The 10,002-nt window shown below is 32.4% G+C and overlaps 1 protein-coding gene across 1 annotated transcript in view; it reads left to right on the forward strand.

The window, feature by feature from the left end:
- Positions 1–9,112: 9,112 nt before the first annotated feature.
- LOC106105524 overlaps positions 9,113–10,002 on the forward strand; it is a 40,268-nt gene continuing 39,378 nt past the window's right edge. Inside the window, exon 1 of the mRNA XM_013285890.1 lies at positions 9,113–9,194. The gene's annotated coding sequence lies outside the window, so the exon portion shown is untranslated. The remainder of the gene's footprint in view (positions 9,195–10,002) is intronic.

Below are 10,002 nucleotides of genomic sequence, written 5' to 3' on the forward strand. Positions count from 1 at the left end.
TTTCGGTCTTTAACATGTCTACTGTAGCAAGTAAAATCATAATTCTTCATCTGATGCGGCGGCGGGCCTAAATGCACCCCCGATGATATTTCCGCCAGTGCATGACAGGTCTTACTAGACCCACCAGCAAGATATATTAAATTGTTATAACGTTGTGGAGACATAATGGAAACAAAAACATAAATATTTTGTGTAATGTAATGTAATACATATATGTAATGTAATGTATGTTACATTACATAAAACATTATGATAACCACGACGAGTCTGTAAAGACTCAAGCGACAAAGAAGAAGAAGAATGTATGTGTAGAAGTTACCTAATTGTAATGGTATGCATTATTTTAACCAAAAGTAGTTTACGCAATCAAAGAAAACTCGAACCCACATCAATTTCAAACAAAGAAAACATTATACCATTTTCGAAACATGCACTAATATTGAAAATACTTACGTTGCATATTTAATCTATAAAAAATCGCTTCACGGTCTGTTTGAGATTGCGCAATTTGCCAGAAAGAAGAGCGGCAACAATCAAAATGATCTCAATTACTGCTTACATTACTTCTATATAAGCGTAGGTTTCCACTCAAATTAGATATACAAGAACATGTCATCACATTTTTTTCTAATTGAACTTAAAAGACAAAAGTATTGTCTGAATTATTCATCAGTTAACAACGCTAAGTAAGTAACGCTATTAAACATTCTTGAATTACAAAATACTAGCTTACACCCGCGAATCCATTCGCGTGAAATTAGAAATAACAAAAGTTTATGTCAAATATTCAACTGTTTAGGCTACAAACTCTAACAAACATAGTTCTATCCATCCATCCATCTAAATTATCGCAATTAATAATATTAGATGAAATTTCTGATGAAAATAAGTGCAAAATAAATCAGAACTACAGCATGTTTATTTTGTTCGTTGAACTAAAATGCATTATAATTCAATATTAAAAAAAAAAACTATATCATTCGAGTGGAGATCGTTTTAAGCCGACAACCTTACCTTGTCAATCAAAAGTGATCTTAGACCACCATGGTTGTAACACGTCCTTAAAACGTATTTCAATATACACGTATAATTTTCAAGCACATATTATATTTGAAATGAGCAATACACTCGTTTACGTGATAGTTTTATCGATAACAATTAAGATATACGATAACATATGTGTAATTACGTTCCAAGAATGTCATAATACGTATAAATGTAAGAGTTTGTATGTATGTTTGTCTGGATGTTTGTTGGAAGATATATCTTAAACGACTGAATGGATCTCCTTGAAATTTGGTATAGATGTAGAGGATAGTTTGGAAGACCACGTAATTTGTTTATTTTTTTAATTGGTACAGACGGAGTCGCGGTCGATAACTAGTGTGGAATAATTTGCAGATGTTATTTTGGCATATTATTATTTTTTGTACAAGCAGGTGATAACAGTATGTATAGATTTGATGGCCATTTTAACCTTTATATGTTACATTTATATTTATTATCTATAATCGACAAGTAATTCTTCAGCTGTTAACATTGCCCTTGAAAAACAACAAAAAGTGAGAGTTTTTTTAAATACTAATGTTGATATCATCGATAAAATATTATCATTTGAAATAATGTAGAAAAGATAACTTTTAAAAATTGCTTGATAAAAATTTCAAAACGTTATACGAATAGGAAAAAAAAATATTTGTACTGGCCAGTAACAATCAAATAACTGGCCAGTAGGAAATATAAATTACTAACTTTTCCCGAGACTCCGTCCGCGTGCAATTAAAAAAAAGTGAGTAGCCTATGTGTTCTGCCAAACTATCCTTCACGTATCTGCTAAATTTCATCGAAATCCGTTCAGCCGTTTAGGCTACAAACTCTAACAAACATCCATCCATCCATCTAAACTTTCGCAGTTATAATATTAGTAAGATTTTATTCTATTTCGACATTCAATTATTGTTTCCAATTAAAATGCATTCCCAATGCATAGCAAAGGCAGTATTTATCAATCTTTAACCAGTTACCATTAAAAAAAACAAATCAATTTCTTAAACACTTTCATAAACGTCTGTCATAAAGCGTCATAGCGTCACAGAACTAGCTCGTGCCCGAACTCTGAACGAAATGAATATTACAAAAGCAACTAAACCCCGGAAACATTTACGACACAATTAAAACGAACACTCCCGTCTCAAAGGCTGTCACAGGATCAAGAACAGTCATTGTATACAATTCCGAGTGAACCCTTAAAACTTTTTAAAAAGCTAAGGTCATCGCCCTTAGAAGCCTCAGAGATATACCGATTAGACCAGTATACATTGTAAAGCAAGGATCCATGAGAGAATTTAGAATGAATCATTGCGTTGCTGTTGTTTGAGAAATCGTTTTTTTTTTTCTTCTAACTATAATTACTCGGAACCGACATACAGATGGTTTTTGTGTAGAGAACAGAAAACTGTATGTTTCTATTAGCTTTGTAACTTTTGGAACGCATTTTACGATTCAATTCACAGCGGTTTTTTGTTGACTTCTTTCACTGTTATGTCAATATTAGATTGTATAGCTTAATGTTTAGTATTTTCTGTGGTAGCTTATTGAAGAATATTTGATTTTTTAATTAGTTATCCCTTTGTCTGTGGTTTTACAATAACCATTGTATCTACCACTTTAAAAAACATAATAAAGTCGATGAACATTTTAAACATAACGTAACGTACGTTTTATTGCTACAATAAAATAAAATACATATTGAAACCGTATTGTAGTTTTTATAGGAATATGAAAAACTAGCTTTCGCCTGCGATTCCGTCCGGTGGAATAAAAAAGAAAAAGAAAAGTAAGTAGTCTATGTATTCATCCAGATCCGTTCAGCCGTTTAGGCTACAAACTCTAACAAACATCCATCTATCCATCATGTATACTTTCACATTTATAATATTAGTAAGATGTAAGATAAGATAGTAAGAAGATTACTAAACAAACAAAGAAAATTTCTTGTTATTCCGCTTATACGCTACATGCTACGTTCTACGAATATAATGGCGTAGCAAGCTATTTCTCTTTGATTATAAAAACAAAACGATATAATCTTTAAATTAATTTTAATAAGCAAACTAAATTAATCAAAAATAATAGACCGATTTAATATCAAACAACGAACCCAAACTTCCGTTAAACAGATGCAGCTGTTTAAAAACAAAAGATAGAATTCGAAATTTAAAGATCCCATTCACACGTATGACGTATGTTTTTGCTTCTATTTCTTTATACGTAATCATGCGAAGTAATGAGTGCATATTGTTTTTGGGAGTGCGTTGACCCCAGGCCCACGTGTTGTCCACACGTGCAATCGCTCCTTTGTCAAAATCTTCGGCCCGTCTTTTTAGAAATCCTTTCTAAGCTCTAAATTTCGTGAGGAGGGCTATTAAAATTGGAGAACATAGTCGGGTGTGGAGTCGAATTTATTGTTTTAAAGTGCTATATCAAACGTTATCAGCTTCTTGTTTAGTAATTTTATGGAGTTAATTTAAATACAGAAAGACAAATAATTTACAAAGGCTCGAAGGGTGTTAATTTAAAAGACATTATCCCCAATTAAAAGAAAACACTACTCCCTCCTTCTTACTCCCATAAAAGTAACCTCAAATTATGTACCATTTTCTCTCCTTTGTAATAATAAAATAATAAATACATGTTACTTATTTATTAAAATTAAAATGGGCGTATGTGTAAATAGTTTATCATCGTAGCCCCTCTACGGTTTTCGCAGTTCTAAACACAATCCGCCTGACCCCTTTCCTCAGCGAGCGTGCACTTGTTAAGTTGAACACAATAACTTAACCCTCCATCTTACTCATTCAAGTGTGACAACGCATCGCCCTAACTTGAAAAGGTACGCTACACGTAGCCTGGAAGATTGAAAGCTATAAATGATAAATGACGTCACCAGACCGAGGCTATGGAAAGTAAAAACGTAAGGAATATGATAATAAATATTTATAACCATTCAAAATTAACACAAGATTCATATAATTTTTCTTAGTGAGTTTGTCTCACTGGAGATGCATAACTACAAGGAAATAAACAAAGATCGGAAATTCAGTAGCATCTAATATAGGTGTCATTTTCCAATAATGTAAACTTGTTACTACTAAAAATATATATATGTTCGAAGTAATTTATATTTCTTAGATTTTGCACCTCTAGGGGGAGTCAGCTGCCCCCCTCCATTTACATTAAATTCTATGTACGAGTCATTTTTTTCCTGTTACCTGATTCTTTATAAGTAGTGTTACATTTGACTAAAATTTATTTTTAGTTTTAAAAACTAGCAAACATAGCGCCACCTAGCGGTGTACTTGCAATACATACTTCAAAGTTCGTCTTGAAACTATTACGTAAACGTCTTTCTTATTAGATTAGATCTTTACAATGGTAAGTTTTATACACGATTAATGTTACCGTTTCATATTTTTGGGTAGATAGATAATCTGAATAATTCATAGAGGAACTAACGTTTATCTTGAATTAACATTTTAGAGTAAGTAGTTGATTGTTTACAAAGTGTGAAAGATTTAATTGTGCGGATTAGAAATTAAAATTCAACTTTTGAATAGTCATAAATATAATGAGGCAAGTAAATGTCTGTTAAAAAGGAATAAAAGAGCCAAAAGAAAATAACAATAAAGGTGTAATCAATTGCTTCACTTATATCAGATTCAATACAATTCGTCAAGCACTGGCTAACCCTTCGACTGTTTAACTTTAAAAAAAAATCCATTTCAAATATCGAATTCGAATTCTATAATAAAACAAATGATAACGAGGTGATGAGAGAAAAAAAAAGATCACTGATAAATTTCACAGTTGATTGAACACTGTTTTTATTAGATTTCGGCATCGATACAATCTTGCGGTCAAAATTTCACTTTCGTTCCGACCCTTGTAATCAACCCCGAACTTTGATATCCTCGATAGTTTTTATAACGTAGAGGTAAGGGGAGTGTTGAGGGGTCCTATAATGGGCTTCATCCTCCCGCAATCACTGCACAGTTTGTGACGCATGAACTCGTGCAAGGGGTTTTTCACACGATGTGTTTTAAAATAAAAAAAAAAAACTTTTTTATATTTATATGACAATTCAAATAAAAATACGATACGCGGCGCGTTAAAGTCAAAATTGAAGTTAAATAAATAAAAAATTAACATAGTTTAGAGTTAAATCCCATTCTTTTAAACCAGATACAAAACAATTGGTAAAACATATGTGATCTGAAGCACGTGAACTATTTGATAAAGATTACCGCGATGTTATTCATACATTAAAAAATCACTTTACCTATCATACTAATATTATAAATGCGTAAGTTTAGATAGATGGATGGATGATAGAGTTTGTAGCCTAAACTACTGAACGGATCTCTATGAAATTTTGCATAGATGTAAAGGATATTCTGGACAACATATATGACGATTGACAATATAAATAAAACTCACAGAAAAAACAGCTGACGTCAAATAATTAGTTGCATTAAAATGCCGAAGTACGCAATCCGTCGGTGATAGAATTATGAAGAATTTAAATAAACAAATTATGAATTCTTCTTAAAATACCAATATGTTTGTTTGAAAATATTTTAAAGGTTATTCAAAGATATGAGTTCACTGCCACTGCCGTTCCTTTCAACGCGTTCCAAATCATGCATTTGTAAACAACATTTTGTACACATATTTCTTTAATGACGTTTAAGAAGTGAAAAATAAGATTCTAAAATAATACTTAAAAGAGTTATAATTAATTAATTGCCATTTCATGCTTAAAAATCGATCAAATGATTCGTTAGATTTTATTGGCCTACTGCGTGTAACGGAATGTTCTCGCAAACTAGAAAGTTTTGCCCTTCCCCACGTAACTACCTAAAATTACATTCTGGGCATTTTATATACAAGCTTAATACAAAATCATGCCGTGTGCAACGCGGCTGCACAAGATTGGCACCTGTCAACCGCCGCCATACCACGTCACCGCAACAATTATTATGCTGCGTTTGCAATGGACGTTCAAATACTCCAGCACTAACGGTCAGATAATTGGAGCAATTTGTTCTTTATCTGTTTTACGATAGACATTGAAATTTAAAAAAAAAGTTTTTGAGTAATCTTTTTCTCATTGTAGAAAGACTCAGAAAGACTGATAAAGAGGGAAATAGCGACGGGACCACTAAGTTCATCTTCAACACCCGTGGACATCAATACCAGATGCGTTGCTGGCCATCAAAAATATTTAGAACCAGTTAAATGTTAATTACGTCTTTTCTTTTAAATTTCAATAGTAAAAGGTCATGGTTATTCGTCTTAATGAAGTGAACCCTTACCGCGATTTGCCAAGCTCACGTCGACCATGAGTCGACAGTACCGACCTCTATTGCGTGTCTAAACTTTTTATAACAACTCCTGTGTGATCTTAGACCTTACCTTTTTTGAAAATCGATCAGTGCATGAACATGCCTTGCCTTTGTACAGTCGGGTACAAAAGTCTTCAAAATTGTTAATAGTTTTGACTTAGGAAAGTATAATATAAATTCAAACGACACAATATTATTAAGCTAGGCGTTATTTTCAATTTTTTCTGTGAATTCTAGTAAATAATTCTGTGTTAGTCAATGATAACGTAGCTATTTTAATTTTTATTGTCATCCCTTACATTCTCATTTTAAAAACAAAGACAACAAATGTGATAACGCAAGTGTAATTTCAGTAAAAATAATACCGGATACAAGTTGTAACTTCTTGAATGAATTAAAATGATGAATGACTAAAATGCATCAAAACATTATCTCAACTTAATGCCATTGAACTGACCCAGTTAGCGAGAGATATTCCGACACCATTCATTGTCCGGGACCAAATTGATAAGGCATATGGATATATTCAGTACGTAATACTTGTACTCGTAAACAAGCATATTACATGACTGATTTAGACAGAGACAGGCATCGCAAAATGCAGACACTATCTTGTGACAAGATTTGCTATCTAAAATCGTGTAATGTCTGGAAAAGATAAAAAATAATAATTACTTTTCATCACCACCAGCTCACTATACGTCCCCACCGAGGGGCTCGGAGCCTACCCTGAATATGGGGTGACTAGGCCATAGTCAATCACGCTGGCCAAGTGCGGGTTGGTTGACTTCACACATATCTTTGAATTTCTTCGCCGATATGTGCAGGCATGACGATGTTTTCCCTCACCGTAAGAACGTCGGGTAAATTATGTACATATGAAAATTCAAAAAATCGAAAATCACATTGGTACATGGCGGGATTCGAACCCAATTTTATACACAAATGTAGCCATTAATAAAAGTGTAACAATAAAATTCTCTTCCCGACTGTACAGGTCGCCGAATTTTCTACACAATTTCTATCAATTACACGCACACCGTGTCCATTCCTGTGTGTATCCCGCCTTAATTCTTATGAGACGTCATGCGTTGATTTTCGTATTTATCTTTTTTATTACCACGCGTTACTAATTAGAATGTACCGTGATCTGATGTAACCGAGTAAATTCAGCCACGATTTCTTGACCTCCCATGAGTTGGACTAGATTTAGTTCGTTACAATACGCAAAATCAAAAAAAAACTTAAATATACACTTGATTGAGACCGAAAAGATTAAAAAGAAAATAATGACATATACTTACCTACATGTGTATAATCTGTAGCTTTTTTCTGCAAGACAAAGATATTTGCATATTTTATCTGTGAAAGAAAGATAACCGTTTAAAAAGTCGGAAACGTACATAATCTGTGTTTGCCAGCTGGTCGGATGAGGGTATAGTTTTTGTAGCAAGGATGAAGTGTGGCCTGAAAATGTGTTTCGGATCAATCATCTAGCGGTTAGATCCTACACTAATTTTAAATTTAGATGAAAAAAAATAACCGTCAACTCGCGGCTTGCGTCCTGTTTTTAATATAAGCGATTTATAGAGAACCACATTGATTTATTTTCAGGTTACTACTGGAAATAGTATCGTAATTGTTACCTAGGAGTACAATAGAAACGGAGTCGAATAGGAAACTGGGATCTGTCTAAATATGACGATTTTTATATGTAGGTACGTATATTTTACATTATGTTAAAGGCTTCTAAGGAAGATAAACCTTTAAAATATTTAGATAAAACTATTACATATTTACATTTTATATAACTCCGATATATACTTAAATTTAATATTTTCGCGATATAATTAGGTTCCTAAACTTTAACATGAAACTATGCACCTGCAAAGAAAGTAATTTTTTTGTTTAAAATTCAAACATCTACTGAAAACATCTGCGTGGAACGGAAACACTTTTTGTGCGTTTACCGTTCGGTAAAGCATAAGTTTCCGTTAGTATAAAGTGATAAATTATAAACATAGAAATAATATTTACAATTGCCCTGTAGCCTAGCATTGGAATTTAAACAGACATTTACTTGTAGATAGCAATTCTATAAAAATATGTCAAAATCTGAATAACTACATCTAAGTGCATTGTTATTTAAAAGCGCCTGTTAAAAAATAAATGTAATCCATATCTCTAACAAGATGTATTTAATTATATTCATTTTTATTATGTATTTTTAAACCCAACAAATCATTTATCATATTTTTTCAAATCAATACAGAAGTTATTCATTTTTTTTATGTCATAATTATTAAAAATAATAATTTTTAGACAATTTTAATTATTTATGACAAATAAATTAGTAAGATTTTGTGAAGGTATTATGAAAAGTGTTTATAATGACGTTTTCACATTTTTCGAATTCATTTTAAACCCACCTAAATTATTTAAAACAAACGAAACCGCGACTAATTGCCATTTAAATGTACTGAGAGCCGTTTTAAAAGAAAACACTCTTGAACAAAAAGGCGCCAAATAAGATTTTCCGTAACAAAGCTTACGCGCACCGGAAAGTCTTACATTTATTTCGCGCCATCCGCTCCCTCGACCAACCGAAATTTGCCGCCTAAAATCGTATATCCAATCAGACAAGTGGCCGCCATTTTCCACCAATGAGCGTCGATCCCGCGTTCTCGCCATCGCGTCATTGTCATATCTCAAAAATTAGTACAACAGTGCAGTGAACCCCGACGGTTAATTGACGATTTTTCCGTGAAATATTGTAGAATATATCTAAAGGTGAGTAACATTTTGTAATATTTAGCATTAAAAGTGTTCATCCAATATTATTTTCTTATTTACACGAGTGGAAGACTTAATTTATCGAAAATATTTCACGATTTGTTTCTGCTGTGACGGTGAGCAACAAATCCAGAATACGCAAGCCACATTATGACGATAATTTAAAATTTTAATAAATGGATATTTATCTATATTTTAAAATACCGCCTTGAAACGACTACAGTAAAGTTAAAATAATCGGTATATATCGTACCATACAAATCTAGTCAGTCTTGCATCGGCAAAATGGCGGCGATGTCAAGTACTATTAATACATCTTCTGTCCTCTTTTCACAATGGGCGTTTGGGGAAAGAGCAAAAGAGACGGAGATATTTCCGATAAGTAGATTTAAAGTATGCTGCACACGTAACTAGACACGTCTTCGTTCTTCGTAAACAAGTCCGACGGCAGTGTTGCCATTCTTTACACAACCGTATCACCCGAGTTTTAGGGAATATTTATGTTACGATAATAGACTTATGTAAATTTTATATCACTGATTCACAGAAGAGAGATTTCATAATTTTGATTCTCAATTTTAAGTAATGTTTAATATTGTACTTATGTACAATAATATATTATTACTGCAATTTTAAACAAGTTCCTAGTGATTTGTATTTCGAATAGAAAAAAATTACTACCGGGGAAATAGACAGGAATTACAATATACAAAATATGTTTTAATTTACCATTTCTTACTAGAAGTCAATTTCAATTAGTTGATATTCATTGTCTAATGTAAATAATTTTAGATAACATTTATAA

This window comes from Papilio polytes, unplaced genomic scaffold (assembly GCF_000836215.1).
Source record: "Papilio polytes unplaced genomic scaffold, Ppol_1.0 DF822845.1, whole genome shotgun sequence".
Classification (NCBI taxonomy): Eukaryota; Metazoa; Arthropoda; class Insecta; order Lepidoptera; family Papilionidae; genus Papilio; species Papilio polytes.